Consider the following 22806-nt stretch of genomic DNA (forward strand, 5'->3'; position numbering starts at 1 on the left):
GTTTCAACATATGCAAATTAATCAATGTGATACATCATATCAACAGAATGAAGGACAAAAATCATATGATCATTTCAATTGACGCTGAAAAAGCATTTGATAAAATTCAACATTCCTTCATGATAAAAAAAAAAAAAAAACTTAAAAAACTGGGTCTAGGAGGGCTGGAGCCCAGGCCCGGCCCAGCAGCACCCCCTAGGTAGACTGGGGCGAGGCCGTGCCGGCACAAGGTGAGCCCACTGCTGGAACATCCAGTCATGGATAAAAATGAGCTGGTTCAGAAGGCCAAACTGGCCGAGCAGGCTGAGTGATATGATGACATGGCAGCCTGCATGAAGTCTGTAACTGAGCAAGGAGCTTAATTATCAAATGAGGAGAGGAATCTTCTCTCAGTTGCTTATAAAAATGTTGTAGGAGCCCGTAGGTCATCTTGGAGCGTCGTCTCAAGTATTGAACAAAAGACGAAATGTGCTGAGAAAAAAAATAGCAGATGGCTCAAGAATACAGAGAGAAAACTGAGACCGAGCTAAGAGATAGCGGCAATGATGTACTGTCTCTTTTGGAAAAGTTCTTGATCCCCAATGCTTCACAAGCGAGAGCAAATTCTTCTATTTGAAAATGAAAGGAGATCACTACCGTTACTTGGCTGAGGTTGCCGCTGGTGATGACAAGAAAGGGATTGTGGATCAGTCACAACAAGCATACCAAGAAGCTTTTGAAATCAGCAAAAAGGAAATGCAACCAACATATCCGATCAGACTGGGTCTGGCCCTTAACTTCTCCGTGTTCTATTATGACGTTCTGAATTCCCCAGAGAAAGCCTGCTCTCTTGCAAAGACAGCTTTTGATGAAGCCATTGCTGGACTTGATACATTAAGTGAAGAGTCATCCAAAGACAGCACACTAATAATGCAATTACTGAGTGACAACTTGACAGTGTGGACATCAGATACCCAAGGAGACGAAGCTGAAGCAGGAGAAGGAGGGGAAAATTAACCGGCCTTCCAACTTTTGTCTGCCTTGTTCTAAAATTTACACAGTAGACCATTTGTTATTCATGCTGTCCCACAAATAGTTGTTTACAATTTATGACAGGTTTATGTTACTTCTATTTGAATTTCTATATTTCCCATGTGGTTTTTATGTTTAATATTAGGGGAGTAGAGCCAGTTAACATTTAGGGAGTTATCTGTTTTCATCTTGAGGTGGCCAATATGGGGATGTGGAATTTTTATACAAGTTATTAATGTTTGGCATAGTACTTTTGGTACATTGTGGCTTTACAAGGGCCAGTGTTAAAACTGCTTCCATGTCTAAGCAAAGAAAGCTGCCTACATATTGATTTGTCCTGGTGGGGAATAAAAGGGACCATTGGTTCCAGTCACAGGTGTAGTAATTGTGGGTACTTTAAGGTTTGGAGCACTTACAAGGCTGTGGTAGAAACAGATATCCCACAGATACCACATGTTAAACCATGTATATATGTGGAACACTCAATCTCAATGTGCAGACCCTTGACTACAGCTGCAGAAGTGTTCCTTTAGACAAAGTTGTGACCCATTTTACTCTGGATAAGGGCAGAAACGGTTCACATTCCATTATTTGTAAAGTTACCTGCTGTTAGCGTTCATTATTTTTGCTACACTCATTTTATTTGTATTTAAATGTTTTAGGCAACCTAAGAACAAATGTAAAAGTAAAGATGCAGGAAAAATGAATTGCTTGGTATTCATTACTTCATGTATATCAAGCACAGCAGTAAAACAAAAACCCATGTATTTAACTTTTTTTTAGGTTTTTTGCTTTTGTGATTTTTTTTGGATACTCACCTAACATGCATGTGCTGTAAAAATAGTTAACATGGAAATAACTTGAGATGATGGCTACCTTTGTTTAATGTCTTATGAAATTTTCATGAACAATCCAAACATAATTGTTAAGAACACGTGTATTAAATTCATGTAAATGGAATAAAAGTTTTAAGAATGGAAAAAAAAAAACCAACTGGGTATAGATGAGACATACCTCAACAAAATAAAAGGCATATATGACAGACCCACAGCCAGAATCATATTGAACAGGGAAAAACTGAAAGCCTTTCTTCTAAGATCTGGAACGAGACTAGGATGCTCACTTTCACTATTATTCAACACAGTACTGAAATTCCTAGCTAGAGCAATCAGACAACAGAAAGAAAGGGCACCCAAAGAAAGGAAAAAGTCAAATTTTTCTTGTTTGCAGATGATATAATCTTGTATTTGCAAAAACCTAAAGATTTCACTACAAAACTATTAGAACTGAAAAACAAATTCAGTAAAGTGGCAGAGTACAAATCAACATACAAAAATCAGTAGCATTTCTACATGCTAACAGCAAACAATCTGAAAAATAAATCAAGGAAGTAATTCCATTTACATTATTACAAATAAAATAAAATATCTAGGAACAAACTTAACCAAAGAAGTGAAAAATCTCTGTAATGAAAACTATTTGACATTGATGCAAGAAATTGAAGAGGACACAAAAAATAGGAAGATATTCCATATTCATAGATTGGAAAAATCAATATTGATAAAATGTCCATATTTCCTAAAGCAATCTACAGATTCAATGCAATCCCTATGAAAATACTGAGGATATTCTTTAAAGAAATAGAAAAAATAATCTTAAATTTCATATGGAACCACAAAAGACCCAGAATAACTAAAGCCATCTGAGCAAAAAGAACAAAACCGGAGGAATCACAACACTGGAGGAATCACAGAACTATAGTAACAAAAAGAGCATGGTACTAGCATAAAAACAGACACATAGGTCAATGGGACAGAACAGAGAACCCAGAAACAAATGCATACATCTACAGTGAACTCACTGATCATCAGAAAAATGCAAATTGAAACTACAATGAGATATCATCTCATTCTGGTTCAAATGGCTTTTATGTAAAAGACAGGCAATAATGAATGCTGGCGAGTATGTGCAGAAAAAGAAACCCTCCTACATTGTTGGTGAGAATGTAAATTAGTACAGCCACTGTGGAGAACAGTATGGAGGTTCCTCAGAAAACTAAAAATAGAGCAACCATATGATTCAGCCATCCCTTTGCTAGGTATATGCCCAAAAGAAAGAAAATTAGTATATCAAAGAGATATCTGCACTCCCATGTTTATTGCAGCACTATTCACAATAGCCAAGATTTGGAACCAAACTAAGCGTCCACCAACAGATGAATGGATAAAGAAAATGTTGGCACATATACACAATGGAGTACTACCTGCCCATAAAAGGAACAAGATCTTGTCAGTTGCAACAATGTGGATGGACTGGAGGACATTATGTTAAGTGAAATAAGTCAGGCACATAAAGACAAACTTTGCATGTTCTCACTCATTTGTAAGAGCTAGAAATTAAAACAATTGAACTCATAGATATAGAGAGTAGAATGATGGTTACCAGGGGTTGGGATGTGTGTGTGTGTGTGTGTGTGTGTGTGTGTGTGTGTGTGTGTGTGTGAAATTACTGGATACAAGAAAAACATAATTAGAATGAATAAGACCTAGTATTTGATAGCACAACAGGGTTACTACAGTAAACAATGATTTATTGTACATTAAAAAATAACTAAAAGAGATCATTGGAATGTTTGGAACACAAAGAAATGATAAATGCTTGAGGTGATGGGTTTTAAAAAAAAGTTGATCTCATGAAGATAGTGAGTAGAATGATGGTTATCAGAGGCTGGAAAGGGTGGGTGGGGAGATGTGCAGAGGTTCACTAATGGGTACAAACATACAGTTAGATAGAAGAAATAAGTTCTAATGTTTGATAGCACAGTAGGGTGACAATAGTTAACAATAATTTTTTGTGTATTTCAAAATATCTAGAAGAGAAGATTTGAAATGTTCCCAATACAAGCAAATGATAAATGTTTTAGGTGATAGACATTCTAATTATCCTAATTTGGTCATTACACATTGTATGCTTTTATCAAAATATCACATGTGCTTTAATATGTATAATTACATATCAATAAAATATATTAATATTGGTTCACTAATCATAGTAAACATGTATAATAAAATGGGAACTTTCAGCACTGTCTGCTAAACTTTTCTGTAAACTTAAAACTATTTTAAAGAATAAAATTTATTAATTTAAGAAATAAGCTAATTTTTTAAAATGAAATTAAAATCAACCATTTGTGAAATGTTTGAAAACTTTGAAACACTTTGATGGAACCCAGGATTTTGGGGAACATAACATGAGAACTACCGGTCTTACCAACAAAAATGATTCTGAAGGTGATTCAATTTCCATCACAGGAATCCTCACTTTTCACAGTAGTGTGGGACTCATAAGGACTGTTCATGCTGAAATCATGCAAAGTGATCTTAATAATCAATGGGGAAAACTACAACTGTTTAGTGAAGTGACCTTTCACAATTTTTTCATCAAAATGTAAAAAATATCTTTTGTTGGTTATAATGAATAGGGAAGTGAAAAAAGTAGTAACAAATATTTATTTAGCACACTGCAATTTAAAACATTAGAAATATTGAGATTTAAAGTGTTTTTCTAATGAAAACTTACCAAAATAACCACTGCTAAGAAATTTTCTTCCTCTGTCTCTAAATTCTTAACTAATATCTTAAGATATACAGGTTGGTCTTACCTACTTATGGGAGACATTTTGGAAGGTGCGCTTTAAAATTATTTTTTATTTTTCAACATTGAAAAATTTTATAGGTATGAATGCTTCCATCATTTCATTATAGGGAAAATCCCCCATGATTTTTTTTTTTTTAAAGACCTTGGTATTCACCCTTCGAGTTACAATTGGGACAACTGGGAGAGGGGGAAGAGTTGGAGTGGGTTGAAGAACTAGGAGGGGCTCGACAGCTGGAGGTCTAGTCTACTTAGTTTTTGTACTGGAAGGGCTCATCACCAGTTTCATTGAGAAGACACTTGTGGATGAGGGCTTCTGTCACCAAAAAGGGGTCTCAGTTGGCAGAGGGGTGATGGTCTTCAAAGTAACCCTTCTTCTCCTGGCCGACAGTCCAGGGAATGCATATGCTGGCGCTACGATTGGCTACACCAGCAGAAAAGTTGTTGATGTTGGAGGTTTCATGGAATCCAGTTAGGCGTCGGGCCTTGTCCAGGCCTCCCTTGGGATCATAGGCACATATGTGGTACTGGTGTCGCTTGCTTAATTTCTCGATGGCCTCCCCAGTGTATTTCAGACCATTCTCCTCCCACGTGGCCTTGGTGCTGAAGTTGGTATGGCAGCCTGCACCATTCCAGTTCCCAGGAATGGGCTTAGGATCAACGGTTGCTATCACTCCAAAGTCTTCACACATACGATGCAAGATGAAATGGGCCACCCAGAGATGATCTCCCATGCTGATTCCTTCACAGGGTCCAATTTGAAATTCTCACTGGGGAGGCATGATCGGCACTCGTCCCCACAATCCTGACTCCAGCATACAAGCAGGCCCGGTAATGAGCCTCCACGATGTCCCTGCCATAGGGACACTGCAGTAATATGGACTGCAGTAATATGGACTCTGAGGCCCCGGGAAGCTGCTGGAAGGCCAACCAAAGGGGTGCCCATTTGTCCCCATGAGGGTATATTCCTGCTCCATGCCAAACCAGGGGTGCTGGTTGCTCATCACGTCGATTATCCGTTTACAGGTGTGCCTCAAATTGGTCTCTGCAGGCTTTTGATTGTTCTTGAAAACTTCACACAATACCAGCTTGTTAGGATCCTTACGGAAAGGGTCCTTAAAAATAGCAGCAGGAACGAGATACATGTCACTGATGGAGCCTTCAGACTGTAAAGTACTAGAGCCATTGAAATTCCCCTCAGGCAACTCTTCCACACACTTGGGCTCCCTGTCTAGGGTCCGGGTCTTGCAGTGCAGTCCTTCTCCAGTACCATCGATCCAGATATACATGACCTGGACTTTCTCTCCCTGAGGCAGGGACATGTACACCTGCTTGATGCCTTTATTTAAGTGGGAACATGCTGAGGTGGTCATGGTGGAAGATGTTCTGGGTGCCGAGCAGACGGGCCAGTAAAGGTAGGCCGCGAGAGTGAGGTGAGGTGAGGAGAGGAGGCCTCTGTGCTGCTCACACGCTCCACTCTTCTCCCACTCTTGACTCTCCCTCATGATTTTTGTTCACACTTTTGAATATTCTAGTATTCAAGAGCTTCTAAGTTTTTTACTCAAACAATTCAGTGACATTCAAAAATTTTCAAAATTATGGAACAATTTGCATAAGAAACAAGGACATTTCTTTTTGCAATATTATTGTCCATGTACGTGGCAAGTATGTATTTCTCTTTGAAAAATTATCTTTTTAAGTTGCATAGTGTGTAATAGTGGAGATAATGCTCCCAAGCACTCTCTGAACTAAGATTTAATAAAACATTTCTACCTTCTCCAAAAAAAACTTACCACACAAACAAACCACACACTTATCAAGAAAAGTATGAATAGCACTTACCTTCTCATAGTATAACTTGTGATATGGCATGAACAGCTTTGCAAATTGTCATACTCCTTTCTAAGTTTTGATTATCTTCTAACATTTCACCCTTTGTATTTTCAATGTTATGACATATCTCTGAGAGGTACTGTAATGTTAAGTTTTTGCTGGCATCACTTCCTCTAACATGAGGTCATCCTTTCCTCATTTATGTTTATAAGATGATTGTCTTCACTACATTCCTCTCACTTTATATCTAGGGTTTCTTAGAGGGTGGCGGTATCACTCATGGTCAGCTATTTTTTCTATAACTCCATTTACATTAGATTCAAATTTCACCTCCAGCATCATCACCCTTTGGTGATGCCAGGGCAATGGGTTCCTACCCTGATAAAAGAGTAGATTCCTGTAGTTGACAGGTCCACCAGAATCACAAGTGGTGGGGAAGGGGAAGTTTCTCAAATAGACACTACATATTCATGATAGATTTTGCTCCTATCACACATTGTCATAACACTATTTATAGTGATAGAGGTTTATTAGTTCGTTCTCGTGCTGCTATGAAGAAGTACCCCAAACTGGGTACTTTATAAAGAGGTTTAATTGACTCACACTCTACGTGGCTGGGGAGGCCTCAGGAAACTTACAATCATGGCGGAAGGCACCTCTTCACAGGGCAGCAGGAGAGATAATGAGGGCCGAACGAAGGGGGAAGCCCCTTATAAAACCACCTGATTTTGTGAGAACTCAGTCACTATCACGAGAACAGCACCGGGGCTGGTGGTGGGGTGGTGTGGGAGGGGGACCGCTTCCATGATTCTGTTATCTCCACCTGGTCCCACCCTTGACATGTAGGGATTATTACAATTCAAGGTGAGATTTGGGTGGGGACACAGAGCCAAACCATAACAAGGATACCACCCCTAAGAGGACAAATCCAATCATCAAATCTTAAGCTCCTTTCTGCACAAATCACCACAATTCTGTTTCTCAAAAAATCTTTCCACCTCCATGGTTCCTAGTCATTATATCCCAAATGATCCTTACCTTCTCATCCACAAAAGAAATGTCCACATGTTCCATGTCTGAACTTACCTGTTCTCTGACTGCAATGGAAACAGGTGATACCTGCCTCTGATCTTCTTTACTTTGTGAACCCTTAAAATTTCCCTCTTGGCATTTCTAGCCTTGATACTTCTGTGCAGGTTTTTGTTCTGCCTACTGTTTTGGTGTTAATGTTTCTTGTTCAAAATATGAAATGAGGACTACCTACTTCAATTTTCATTCAAGGATGAAGAAAAAAAAAGGCCAACCTGCCAACATGGACTAGTGACAATATGCATTGTAAAGAAAATAGAACTATCATCCCTGAAGACTTGGAAAGACATGCTGCTGAAAATGCCTTGACTAGAAAAAGCAGACGCACATGTTAGGAACTATGATATCTGCTTAATGTGTTTTCAACAAAATAAATGTGCCTGGTGAAACCCCGTCTCTACAAAAAATACAAAAATTTAGCAGGGCATGGTGGTATGCACCTGTAGTCCCAGCTACTTGGAGGGCTGAGGCAGGAGGATAGCTTGAGCCCAGGAGGTCGAGGCTGCAGTGAGCTGTGATCGTGCCACTGCACTCCAGCCTGGGTGACAAAGTAAGACCCTGTCTCAAAAAAAAAAAAGAAAAAAGAAAAAAGAAATGTGTCAACCTGGGCAATATGGTGAGACCTGTCTCTACCAAAAAAAAAAAAAAAATTAGCCAGGCATGGTGGCACGCACCTGTAGTCCCAGGTACTCAGAGGGCTGAGGCAGGAGGATCCCTTGAACTTAGGAAGTCGAGGCTGCAGTGAGACATGATTGCACCACTGCACTTCAGCCTAGGTCACAGAGCAAGACCTTGTCTATCAAAAAAAGAAAAAGAAAACAAAGGAAAAAGAGGAAAAAGAAAAGCAGGTGATCACAGGAAGATATTTAGATGATTGGAATAGACTAGTAACCCAAATGTGATGTAAATAGAGATGAAGGGAGTGTTAGCTGAGAAAGAATAGATTTCAATGAAACAAAAGTTGTATAAGAAGCAGAACTGACAAGAGATTCATGGAAAAATGAGATTCCTGTCATATAAGGATACAATTGAGAAGTACTTCCAGACTGTAAAAACAAAAACAAAACTAAAACTCCAAAGTAGACATTATAAGAGAAGATGATAGATATAGAGACCAAGGGATGAAAATCAAATGTAGGAATAAAAGACTTTTATTGTAGGAATGGGGAGCAAAACCAACAAAAAAAGAAGTAATAATGCAAGGTATAAGAATAAAACATTCCTGAGTGGAAAAAAAGAGCTTAGATTATATATTGAAGGAACTTACTGTTTTCCAGCAAACTTAACTTTTAATAAATGCTATATCTACTTATATCCTGTTGAGACTTACATTTCCAGGTAAATTTAAACACATTAATTTACCCTGCTATAATGACATAAAATATTTTTTTTAAGAAGGAAAAAACCCATGATATTAAAGAAAATGGGAAAGCAGATGGAGGAAGAGGGAGATGACAGTAAATAAAAATTGTCGACAAAATTTTAGAAACTGAAAAACAGATAGACTAGTAGTAATTGATTTAGGAGACCTGAGAAAGGAAAAGGCTAAATACCTGTGAAGTGACTATACAGGAATAAAACTCTAAAGGCTCAGGATTTGGTGGCAGCTACCTCTGAAAGTTGGGTTGAAAGTATGAGAACAGACACCTAAATCTCCTCTTCTGCTCCTCACAAACTTTTAACACTCCTTCTCCCACAAAAGCACAAAGCCTAAAGGTTTATGCTCCAGAAAAATTAATGCAGAGAGACCCTGGACTCATCTGGACCAGGCACAGCTAAGGGTGAGGGTACTGTAGTGAAAGCTAAATGCTCCTTGCTCTCTTTACCTACTGTGCTCTGACAATACGAGAGCCAGACCTATACCATCTATAGAGGCAGGAGATTGGAGGAGTCTTTTCTACCACAAAATCCACAAAACCTAAATTATTTACTCTCTAGCTGTGTCAGGGTTTGCTGAACCCTGCTTTAGGCCATAGAAATTAAAGGGTTTTTGAAAACTAAACTTTGCTAAGTTTAATTTTAGAATTCCTTAATTAGTTCTCTTTACGTTTTTCTGAAGTTTATGGATAATAAAATGATAGTGTTTCTAAGCAAAAGATAAAGATTTTGCAGAGTTCTTTAATAATGAATTCTGTGAAACGTATTCTCCTATCAATAGAGTTAAGTTGAATTTTCCAGGATGGGAAAATGAAATCAAGCAATTTCCTCCCATGTTAGGGCATGGTTTTCTTGAATTCATTCCTGTTTGGGGGGTCACTGAGATTTCATAACTGTAAATTTATAACTTTACTAAATTTGTGTAATTCTCAGCCATTATATCATCACATATATTTTCTACACCAATCTTTTTCTCCTCTCCTGGAATTCCACTGACATGAATTTTATCTTTTTGATATTGTCCCAAAAGTCCTCATGATTGTACTCATCTTTTTTTTTCCAATTTTTTTCTCTGTTTTTCAGATTGAAAATTTCTATTGGTCCAAAATCAAGTTCATGGACTGCTCAGTCATTTCCATTCTGCTCTCAACTGTGTCCAGTAAATATTTTATTTCAGACACTGTATTTCTCAGTTTTAAATTTCCAATAGGTTCCTTTTTATAATTTATATTTCTTTGCTTAGAGCTTCTATATTTCTATTTATTTCAATAGTGTTTACTTTTACCTTCTGGAAGATGCACATAATAGCCACTTTAAGGTATTTGTCTAATAATGTCAACATCTTGGGGTTGACATCTATTGATTATTTTTTCCCTTAAGAATTGGTTACATTTTCTTAATTCTTAATAGGTTGAATCTTAGACATTTTGTGTACTAAATTGTGAGACCCTGGGCCTATTTAAGTCCTCTGCAGAATGTTGGTTGTTGTTATTTTAGCAGGAAGTTAACCCTGTTAGGTTTGGATGGAAAGTTCTGTCACTTTCTGTGGGCAGTAGTTCCAAAGACTTCAGTTTTCAAAGTATTTGCTACGCTGTTTGGGTCTGCTCTTTGCATGCACTACTTAGAGGTTAGTCTGGGACACAGGTGATGGGCTATATGGCAGTTCAGCTCTCAAAGCTTTTGCTATGCGTTTTTTTTTTCATATGTTCTGAACATACACAGCTTAATGGTGAGTATGGACTTGTGACAATGCACATGGAAGTTGGGGATCCCTTATCCCCCTCTCTCCTCTGCTGGATTTTCAATACATTCTTTGTTTGTCAGGAGCCCCTTTTTACCAGTCCTTTCGTAGAGAGTTGGAGTTTCTCCTAGAGTTGTGGCCACCATAATCATACAGTTCTGTGTGATTGGGTCTACACTCAGGACAAGGTAGTTAGAGAAAAGAGAGAGAGAAAAATAACAGGAACTCTTCCATCCACCCACACACACTCTTCCTACCTCACAGGCATTTTTTTCCCCAGTTCCTCCTTCCAGAGGAACAGGTTTTCTCTCAGGGTTCTGGGTTTCTGTACCACTGCCTACCTGACAGCTCAGCTGTATGACCAGGGCTGGTCTTGGGCATGGTTTGGAAAGGATGAAAAGAGAAAAATAAAACCAAGGATTCTCTCTACACTCACTAGCTTGCTTGGTCCATCTTTTCCAGACCTATGGCCATGAAAAATGGGATTTTCTCAGTTTTTGCTATCTGTTCCTGCTATATAGTTCCCCAACTCAGGTTGCCTTTGGATCGAAATTGGTAGGTAAAGGAAGAAAACAACCCAGGAAACTCACTGCCTCCATTTGGATTGTTCTTCAGGCTTTGACTTTCCTTCACAGCCAACTGCTACTTCTACTTCTCAGAGTTCTTAGATAGTTGTTTCTTGTATTTTTCCAGAATTTTTGTTACAATCAGTGGGGGAGATAGGCTGCAACTTGGCTAGACATCAGCTGGACAGTTTTTTTTTTAATCTTAAATTTGATAAACAAAAGAGCTCACATAGCAGGCTTGAATTAACTGAAATTTGGAAAATTTCTAGACAAAACTAACTATTCCTGTTGTCCTTCCTTTTATGGGTTGAAGGAGCAAATCTCTATGGTACCTAATGGCCATTTTAGAAAACCCCATAGGCCGGGCGCAGGGTGGCTCACGCCTGTAATCCCAGCACTTTGGGAGGCTGAGGCGGGTGGATCATGACGTCAGGAGTTCAAGACCAGCCGGCCAAGATGGTGAACCCTGCCTCTACTAAAAATACAAAAAATTAGCCAGGCGTGGTGGTGGGCGCCTGTAATCCCAGCTACTTGGGAGGCTGAGGCAGAGAATTGCTTGAACCCAGGAGGCGGAGGTTGCAGTGAGCCAAGATCATGCCACTGCACTCTAGCCTGGGTGACAGAGAGAGAGTCTGTCTCAAAAGAAAAAGAAAAGAAAACCCTATAAATATAGTTTATTCATAAAAGACACCTTTACAGTTTTTTTTTTTTTTTAAAGTCTGACTGACTTTTAGATAGGCAAAATCAAGAATAGTTAGTAATTAGACAAAATAGGCTGGGCATGGTGGCTTATGCCTGTAATCCCAGCACTTTTGGAGGCCAAGGTGGGAAGATCAGTTGAATTCAGGAGTTCAAGACTAGTCTGAGCAACATAGTGAGATCTCGTCTTTACTAAAAATCAAAAAAACTAGTCAGGTGTGATGATGTGTGTCTATAGTCGCAGCTATTTGGGAAGCTGAGGTAGGAGGATTGCTTGAGCCTGGGAGATGGAAGCTGTAGTAAGCTATGTTCCTGCCACTGCACTCCAGCCTGGGTGGCAGAGTGGGACTCTGTCTCAACTGAAAAAAAAAAAGAAGACAAGATACAAGTCATATATATCCAAAGATAAATATGCCATTATTTTCTATAGGGTAAACTAAAAGTTAGAGACTCTGAATCATGACAAAACCGCTTAGTCTTTAAATCTATTTCTTTTTATCTCATAACTTAGTAACATAGACTACTATGTAAATACACTTTTAAGTGTTCACAAAAAGAAACCCTAACAGTTTAATAAAGATTTTAGACTTTAAAAACATTTACTTACATATTTTAATTAACAAATAGAAATTATATGTTTATCATGTATGTTGTTTTGAAATATACATTATGAAATGGCTAATTTGAGCTAATTAACATTTGTACTACCTCACATACTTATTTTGTATGTATATAGCGAGAACACTTAAAATCTACTCTCTTAGCAATTTTCAAGATCTTTTAGACATTTTTGGCTGCTTATCTGGACTAGTTATCCCTAGAGTATGCACATAATAACAGAGTGACTTTTATTTCTAAGTTAATTTTTAATGTTTTCCAAGAGAGGGGAAAAAAGGAGGGAAAGGAACAGAACAAAACAGAGGAGATCCTCATTAGCATAGTGGTGAGCAAAAAAAAAAAAGAGGCAAAACTGGCTTCAGACAAATATGAATACTGTAGAAGGCTAATTATATTCCTTCAAGGAGAGGAGAGAAAGCTTAGATGCAGGAAAACCCATTTTCACATATAGACATACAACAGAGAGTTATTACAGCTGGTTGAAACAGTAGCTGTGACCTTCCACAATTTTATAAGTGGTACAATTTAAAAGCCAGCATTTATTAACTCCTGAAGCACAGAAATGAAGGAGGGGTGTCTTCTACACGAAACAAAACAATCACTCCATCTTAATCAGGCAAGATGAAAAACCTCCTTAAAAGGATTTCTTCGGCTGGGCGCGGTGGCTCACTCCTGTAATCCCAGCACTTTGGGAGGCTGAGGCGGGCAGATCACGAGGTCAGGAGATGAGATCCAGACCATCCTAGCTAACACGGTGAAACCCCGTCTCTATCAAAAAATTGAAAAAATTAGCCAGGCATGGTGGTGGGTGCCTGTAGTCCCAGCTACTCGGGAGGCTGAGGCAGGAGAATGGTGTGAACCCGGGAGGCGGAGCTTGCAGTGAGCCGAGATCGCGCCACTGCACTCCAGCCTGGGCGACAGAGCGGAACTCCGTCTCAAAAAAAAAAAAAAGGATTTCTTCTCTTTATGTTCTAAGGTACCTCTCAAAGGAACAAAGTAGTCTCTATAAATAGTTCACTTAAGTGTTTGCTGCAATTGCAAACTGTCCCTGGTAAAATTATGACAGACAGAGAAGCATACAAGTTAATGTGATAGTGATAAACCATACAGGAATTGAGCATTTGACCTAGATGAGGCTCAGTTTGGGATGAGGCAGAACACGTGAAATGTCAATGGTCCATAGGATGGTGCTTGTCCAGCGCTTGGCCAAAGGCCAGGCTGCCACTGATGACAGGCTAGCTAAACCTCCCAAGTTGGGCAGACAAAACTAAACAAATTAGTCCCCAAAGACACAAAGATAAGATAAGGGAAGAGCCAGGTATAGTGGTGTGCTCTTGCAGTCCCAGCTGTTTAGGAAGCTTGAGGCTGGTAGTTCGAGGCCAGCCTAGTCAACATAGTGAGACCCCATCTCTTAAAAAAGAAAAAAAGGGGGCCAGGCGTGGTGGCTCACCTGTAATCCCAGCGCTTTGGGAGGCTGAGGCAGGTGGACCACAAGGTTAGGAGTTTGAGACCAGCCTGACCAACATGGTGAAACCCCATCTCTACTAAAAATACAAAAAATTAGCCGGGCGCGGTGGCAGGCGCCTGTAATCCCAGCTACTCGGGAGGCTGAGGCAGGAGAATTGCTTGAATCTGGGAGGTGGAGGTTGGAGTGAGCCAAGATCGGGCCACTGCACTCCAGCCCAGGCAACGATGCGAGACTCTGTCTCAAAAAAAGAAAAAAAAAAAAGAAAAAAAAAGGATGAGGTAAGATAAAATAAGATTGAGAAAGAAGTCCTTATAAGGATTTGAAGTGGTGACCCGAGACAAAGTCTGTCCAAAGGACACCATACTATGGAGGCTTTCTGAAGTCCTCAACCCCTTTTGTACTGGCTTGAGGGACTGTCTTATTGGATCTTTACCTGTCTTCTCCCTATAGATGTTTCCTGTTCCCTTTTCCCAGAGACATGCATGAGTTGCTCCCTCATCTCCTACTGGTCTTTGCTCCAATATCATCTTCTCAGACCTCCCCTTGCCACCTATTTAAAATGACAAATCTTGTTTATACTATTGACTTGGTCTCTTCTTTATTTTTCTCCATTGCACTTATCACCACCTAACATACTACATATTTTCCTATTTGTTTGCTTTCTCTCTACTTCCACTACAATGAAAGCTCCCTGAGGGATTTTTTTTTCTGTTTCTGTCTTGACTAGAACAATGCCTTTCACATAAACAAAGGTACCCAATTTAAATTTGAGGGATCAATGAATTGTCTATGGCAGTGGCAGTGAAGACAAAAGCCTTAAATGGAGCCTAAAATATCCTTACAACAAGAAGTGCCCCTCCCTCAATTACAAAACATTTGTTTCTGGGGTATGGTATTAGTTCCATAAGCTAGAAGAGAAAACTTACAGCAGGTGAAAACTACTGGAAAGAGGCTGGGCGTGGCAGCTCACGCCTATAATCCCAGCACTTTGGGAGGCTGAGGCAGGCAGATCACGAGGTTGGGAGTTCAAGACCAGCCTGACCAACACGATGAAGCCCCATCTCTACTAAAAATACAAAAATTAGCCAGGTGTGGTGGCACCTGTAATCCCAGCTACTCGGGAGGCTGAGGCAGGAGAATTGCTTGAACCCGGGAGGTGGAGGTTGCAGTGAGCCGAGATCATGCCACTGCACTTCAGCCTGGGTGACACAGCAAGACTCCATCTTGGGGGAAACAAAACAAAACAAAGCAACAAAACAAAAACAAAAAAACAAAAAAAAACCCCAAAACTACAGTGAAGAAAGAAATCAAACTGGAAGGATAAGAAAAAGGGGAAAAAAACTAAACAAAGACAATCCAAAAAGAGGATTAAATTGGATGAAAGACTGGACCAATGAAAAGAGATAGAGTGCAATGGATGAAAGAAAAGATGGCATTTTGAAGCACGAGCCTTTTACCAATAAATGTCGTATTATAGGAAAGGAGTATCTGTGATCTATGGGACAATCAATTATCAATTATGTAAAATACTAACTATATGAAACCACACTTCGTCTTCAGAGCAGAGGTTCCCCTTCTAGGTGGCAAAGGGGAAACGTCCCTTCACCTTTAGAAGGGTCTATGAAAATCAACCGACAAAAAGCAGATTAATAGGTGAAAAGGCATATAAGTCTATTAATGTGCATGAGGGAGGGGATTATTAATAGAGTGATTATTACTGAATAACCCAGTGTGGTACAGAAATTTACATATCATTTTTCATGGACAGTAGGAGATAAGGAATGTCAACAATTCCTTTGAGGGGCAGTAAGTCATCAGGGAGAATGAATGGACCCAGGAGTTGGGAGGCCTACGTTAAGGGAAGGTGAGAGGTAGAGCTACACGGGAACAAAGGTTGTCCTACACAGATAAAGTTCCCCGGGTGATCTCTTGGGGCTACCATCAGAAGAACAGATGAAAAATCTGGGTCAGCAAGGTGGCTCACACCTGTAGTCCTAGCCCTTTGGGAGGCCAAGGAGGGAGGATCCCTTGAGGCCAGGAGTTTGGGACCAGCCTGGGCAATATAGTAGACAACCTGTCCCTATGAAAATAAAATAAAAATTAGAGGGGTGGGGTGGTGCTCACCTACAGTGAGCTATAATCACACCACTGCACTCTAGCCTGGACAACAGAGCAAGAGTCTTCCCTTTAAAAATAGTGTGTCTGGGTGTGGTGATGACACCTAATTTCTTCTCTTCTCCAGTGGTTGATCTTTCCTGGTTATTTGAATCCCTTATGGAGGGGATTTTAGACAACTGCATTGCATTTCTTTTGGAAACAAAGTTACTTGTTTAGATAAGGGAATTCCAAGAGAGTCCCTCCCTGCACTTTGAGTGTGGGGAATAAAACAAAGTTAGGGGTTAGGGTTAGGGATCTTGATTCCGAGGCAGCTTTTTTTTTTTTTGAGATGGAGTCTCACTCTGTTGCCCAGGCTAGAGTGCAGTGGCGTGATCTCGGCTCACTGCAAACTCTGCCTTCTGGGTTCAAGTGATTCACCTGGATTCTGAGGCAGCTTTTAAGGCCTCACCATGTCAAAGCATCAGGAAGGAAGCACCATGTCAAAGCACAATGAAACTTAAGATTCTTTAAGATTCCTTTCTGCTGACTCCAAATTTTTAGACAAAACTTTACTCCTTTAACCACTTGTAAATTAAAGAATCTCTCAATCCATGTATAACCTGTAAGATCTGCTTCAAGACATCCTGCCTTTTTGGGCTGAACCAATGTATAACCTTCATGTACTGATTTATGACCTTGCCTGTAACTTCTGCCTCCCTAAAATGTATAAAACCAAATTGTAATCCAACTGAGGCAGGCACACTTTCTCAGGACCTCTTGAGACTGTGTTACCCAGGCCATGGTCACTCATATTGGCTCAGAATAAACCTCTTTAAAATATTTTACAGAGTCTATTTTTTTCCACTAACAGCCCCAACACCCTCAACAACTTCTCACTTCCTTTCCCCCCCTCCCTGTTTCTCCCCTCTAATCCTTCCTCTCTTTCCTTCTCAACCCTCAGGACTACATGTGCACACACCCACAAAGACCAAAAAATCTGTGTAGAGAAATGCACCCACACAGACGTTTATACCTAGAAACACATATGGTCAGGTTCTGAAGACCCATCTCCACAGTTCATGTCCACGTGACACAGAAAAACATTCCCATGAGGAGATATCCACAACCCCAGTTTCCACACGAAGACAAAATAAAATCTAAAACTCAGTTAATTAAGATCAAATATATACAAAATAATATGCACTCAGAGTTAAATAAATATTTCAGGAATCCTTCTGTTATTTCTGCATGTTATCATTACACAGAGACACCAGCAGTTTATGCATGTTGATTCCTGCATTTTGGATCACTCCCTCTTCCAACTCCACATATTAAAATCCTCTCTCAGCTTCAAGCACCAGCTTGAATGCCATCTTCTACATGAAGCTTTCCCAGATCACTTCAGCCAAAAATAATCTCCCCTTTACAGGAGATTTATATAGCAACTTTATATAATATTTATAAGGAGATTATATACCACATACTCTCAGATACCGTATTATTGTATAGATACCTATTATTTCCCACTATGCTGAAAACATGTAACTTTTAAGTTATCAGAATTCACTTCTACATACTTTTATAACCCCTACAGTGTTTTATTCAACAAATAGGTTTTAATGAACACCACTTTTAGCTAACAGGGAGAAAACTAAAGCACAGGAGAGGAAGGCGGCTTAGATGAGAAATGGGGGTGCTTGGTCTCCTCTGGTAGGAGATCAGGTTGTGGTCATGCCAGTAGTCTGGTGTTTAGGATTGCCCTCCCTGCCTCTGCAGCTGTTCAGGACGGTGGAGACTAACGAGGGGAATCAGAGAGAACCAGGAGCCAGCTTTCAGCTTTATAGGCAGAAAGGTTCCATTTTGTCAAGGTTCTCTGAACCAAGTGGTTTCTTTGGGATGGATCCACTGTAACTAAACTAAAAAGAGACTGAAGCATAAATCGGAATGCTAATTTACTAATTTATAGTGATAAATGTAACTCCAACGAACCTGGCCTACTCCCACCTGCTGGTCAGGGCATTCTCTCCTTCTAGGTCTATTTACATTGCAAGTTCTAGGCTACTCAGAAGTGTCTGATGAATTTGTAATCCAGTCAGTGCTGTGAGTGCATAAACTAGAAAACCTAGAAGACATGAATAAATTCCTGGAAAAAATACAACCCTCCTAGCTTAAATCAGGAAGAATTAGATACCCTGAACAGGCCACTAACAAGCAGTGAGATTGACATGGTAATTTAAAAATTACCAACAAAAAAAAGTCCAAGACCAGACGGATTCACAGCAGAATTCTACCAAACATTCAAAGAAGAATTCGTACCGGTCCTTTTGACACTATTCCACAAGACAGAGAAAGAAGGAACCCTCCCTAATTCATTCTATGAAGCTGGCATTACTCTAAGACCAAAACCAGGAAAGGACATAACCAAAAAAGAAAACTACAGACCAATATCCTTGATGAGTATAGACGCTAAAATCCTTAACAAAATACTAGCTAACCAAATCCAACAACATATCAAAAAGATAATCCACCATGCTCAAGTCGGTTTCATACCAGGGATGCAGGGATGGTTTAACATATGCAAGTCAATAAATGTGATATATCACATAAACAGAATTAAAAACAAAAGTCACATGATCATCTCAATAGATGCAGAAAAAGCATTCAACAAAATCCAGCATCCCTTTATGATTAAAACTCTAAGCAAAATCAGCATACAAGGCACATACCTTAATGTAATAAAAGCCATCCATGACAAACCCACAGCCAAAATAATACTGAATGGGAAAAGGTTGAAAGTATTCCCTCTGAGAAGGAGAATAAGAAAAGGATGCCCACTCTCACCACTCCTCTTCAACGTAGTACTGGAAGTCCTAGCCAGAGCAATCAAACAAGAGAAAGAAATAAAGGGCATCCAAATCGGTAAAGAGGAAGTGAAACTGTCACTGTTTGCTGACAACATGATCGTCTACCTTGAAAACCCTTCACTGTTTGCTGACGATATGATCGTCTACCCTAAAAACCCTAAAGCCTCCTCCAGAAAGCTCCTAGAATTGATAAAATAATTCAGCAAAGTTTCCAGATACAAGATTAATGTACACAAATCAGTAACTCTTCTACGCACCAACAGTGACCAAGCAGAGAATCAAATCAAGAACTCAACCTCTCTTACAAGGGCTGCAAAAAAATAAAAATAAAATACTTAGGAATATACCTAACCAAGGAGTCAAAAGTCTTCTGCAAAGAAAACTACAGAACACTGCTGAAAGAAATCATAGATGACACAAACAAATGGAAACACATCAATCTCATGGATGGGTAGAATCAATATTGTGAAAATGGCCATACTGCCAAAAGGGTTGTGAGTGGAACAATCTCAGGTGCTAGTGTCACTGGGCTGTGACAGCCTAATGCCCTTCCTGCAGTTGGGGGACACACCTGATGAGAAGAACTAGGTGTGTACCAGGATGATACTGGAGACCTTTGGATCCAGCCTTGCTCTTTGGTTCCTGTTTTTAAAAAATTTACTTTATTTCATTTCATTTTATTTTTGAAATAGGGTTTAGCTCTGTAGCTTGGGGTGGAACGCAGTGGCACAATCACAGCTCGCTGCAGCTTCAACCTCTTGGGCTCAAGTGATTCTCCTGCCTCAGCCTCCTGAGTAGCTAGGGCTACAGGAGCATGCCACCATGCCCAGCTAATTTTTTATTTTTTGTAGAGATGGGGTCTTGCTGTGTTGCCCAGGCTGGTTTTGAACTCCTACCCTCAAGTGTCCTCCTGCCTTGGCCGCCCGGGCTCCTGTCTTAAAATTTCTTTTATTACTGTCCTTCTTTTAAAAAACTACTGGATATGTGAATAGTCTGCAATTTCAAACAGCTTATTTATAATTATTCTGAGTATTTATATCCCTCTTAACTTGAATGAAATGGAGGTGGCAAGGACCTTAGTGGAGTTTAGAATCAACATTTTCATCTATCTCTAAGTTGCTGTGATGGGTTAGTTATTTTACTTCTTGGTGATTCAGTTTCCTCTTGTATAACGTGGGATAGCAATACCTGGGTCTGGCTGGTGGTAAGCAATGAATGAGGTGATCCGTATAACAGGCCTGGCACTGGGTAATGGTGCTCAGTCAGGGTTAATTCCCCTTTCTTCCTTGTGTTCCTGAATTATTTGACCTTTATTTATAGTTCATTGTCTAGGTTAGCTCATCGCCAGAGATGGCCAAACTCACCTATTATATGAGGACTTTTCATAATATTATCCACAGAGAGTTGCTGACACCCTATTAACCACCTCCCCTCCCCAAGAAAGCTCTTTTCTTTTTCTTAATTGAAATCTGTCATAGATAGGAATAAAATTTCAGAACATTTAGAAACATTTTAAATGGTGAAAAAGACGCAGCTACTGAAAACATTTTTGAAATCATGACTAAAATTTCATTTCATTTATTTATTTTTATTTTTTTGAGACAGGGTCTTACTCTGTTGCCCAAGCTGGAGTGCAACGGTGTGATCATGGTTCACTGTAGCCTTGACCTCCCAGGTTCAAAAGATCTTCCCACCTCAGCCTCCTGAGTTGCGTAGCTGGGACTACAGATGCATGCCACCATGTCTGGCTAATTTTATAATTTTTTGTAGAGATGGGTTCCCATTATGTTGCCCAGGCTGGTCTTGAACTCCTGGGCTCAAGTCATCCTCCTGCCTCATCCTCCCAAAGTGTTGAGATTACAGGCATGAACCATCACGACCAGTCTAAAATTTAATTTTTATAGGAGTTTCTTTTAGATGCATTATTGAGGCAGATGGAAATGTAATTATTTTGTTTGGTTGAGTAGTAACTATCAGTAATATTTAATAGGATAATACTTTTATATAAGAATAAGAATATAAATTCATTTTTACAATCATAGTAACATATTTTCAAGGTATAAATAAAATTTAATCATTTTGATTATAAGATCTTCATGTGTATATTATTAAATCAAAAGCATTTCTACATGTTTATTTATTTACGCATGACTGTCTTCTGAGTTTTTACTTTATTAGTAAGGTATTTTAAAACATTTTTGGAAGATTCTGTTTTTAATTATCTTTTTACTAGGGAAAATTTCAAATAACATACCTCCATGTACCTGTCACCCAACTTCAAATTAATATTTTTTAACAATCTTGTTTCTTCTTTACCCCTACACTAGTTACCTCCTCGTTTTGAAGTAAATTCCAGATATCAGAAATTTATACCATTAAATATTTTAGTATGCATCTAAACATATACAAGCTTTTAAAATGACAGAGCTACCATTATTAAACCTAGAAAGTTCATAATAGTTTCTTAATATCATCAAATACCCAATCAGTGCTTAAATTCCCTTGATTGGCTTATAAATTTATTTTTATTTTCTCGAACTCCTGACATCAGATGATCTACCTGCCTCGGCCTCCCAAAGTGCTGGGATTACAGGCATGAGCCACCACCCCTGGCCAGTCACCATGCCCGACCCCCTGTTTTTATTTTCTATAATTTGTTTGTTGGAATCAGAATACAAATACAGCCCACAAACTTCAAGTAGTTGAAATGTCTCTTAATGCTCTTTTAATACATAGATTCTGCTCCATTGCTTTAACTTTTCTCCTTATAATTTTTTTATGGAAGAAACTAGATCCTTTGTCCATAGTCCTGATTCTGCCGATTGCATCCCTGTGGTCTATCATGTTTGTTTGCCCTCTGTATTTCCTACCAATTATATGTTGCTGAATTTGATCTGCTAAAATGTTAAGAACTTTTGCATTCATGTTCATGAAGAATGTTGGTCTCTAGTTTTCTATTCTTGTAATGTCTTTGGATTTGGTATCAAGGCAATTCTGGCTTCAAACAATGAATTGAGAAGTATTCTCTTCTCTTTAAATTTTTGAAAGAATTTATGTGGAATTGGTATTCTTTCTTCCTCAAATATTTGTTAGAATTCACTAGTGAAGAAATATGGTCATAAAGAAATAAGAGTTTTCTTGACAAGAATTTTTTTGAGACAAGATTTAAACTACAAATGCAATTTCTTTAAATGGATATAAGGCCATTCAGGATATCTATTTCTTCTTAAGTTTTGATAGTTTGTGTCTTTCAAATAATTTGTCCAGTCTTAGTCCATTTTGTGCTGTTATTACAGAATACCACAGAGTGGTAATTTATAAAGAGAGAATTTATTCTCTCACAGTTCTGAAGGGTGGGAAGGTACCAGCATTTGATGAGGGCTTCCTTGCTGTGTCCTCACGTGGAAGAAGGGCAGAAAAGCAGAAGAGAGAGAACCCACTCCTGCAAACCATTTTTTTAGTGGCATTAATCCACTCTGTTCTCCTGACCTAAAACACCTCCCAAAAGGCCCCACCTCCCAAAACTGTCACACTGGGGATTAAGTTCCCAACACATAAAGCTTGGAAGGAACACATTCAAACCATAGCAGTCCATTTCATCTAAATTGTCCATTTACAGACATTAAAATTTTCACATTATTATTGTTATTGAGACATGGTCTTACTCTGTCACCTAGGCTGGAGTGCAGTGGTGATATCTCAGCTCACTGCAACCTCCACCTCCCAGGCTCAAGCAATCCTCCTACCTCAGCCTCCTGAGTAGCTGAGACTACAGGTGCACATCACCAT

The 22806-nt window shown here is 39.2% G+C and overlaps 1 long non-coding RNA gene and 2 pseudogenes across 3 annotated transcripts in view; 1 reads left to right on the forward strand and 2 right to left on the reverse strand.

The window, feature by feature from the left end:
* The first annotated feature begins 251 nt into the window (after nt 1-251).
* LOC100450126 (14-3-3 protein zeta/delta-like) lies at nt 252-1075 on the forward strand (annotated as a pseudogene).
* Nucleotides 1076-4709: 3634 nt separating this feature from the next.
* LOC100450500 (glutamine synthetase-like) lies at nt 4710-6113 on the reverse strand (annotated as a pseudogene).
* Nucleotides 6114-12096: 5983 nt separating this feature from the next.
* LOC129048057 (uncharacterized) overlaps nt 12097-22806 on the reverse strand; it is an 83843-nt gene continuing 73133 nt past the window's right edge. For all 3 annotated transcript variants that reach the window (XR_008510072.2, XR_010136430.1, XR_010136429.1), the window contains one exon: nt 12097-12329. This is a non-coding gene — a long non-coding RNA (uncharacterized LOC129048057). The remainder of the gene's footprint in view (nt 12330-22806) is intronic.

The sequence above is a fragment of the Pongo abelii genome, chromosome 13, assembly GCF_028885655.2.
Source record: "Pongo abelii isolate AG06213 chromosome 13, NHGRI_mPonAbe1-v2.0_pri, whole genome shotgun sequence".
NCBI classification, from domain to species: domain Eukaryota; kingdom Metazoa; phylum Chordata; class Mammalia; order Primates; family Hominidae; genus Pongo; species Pongo abelii.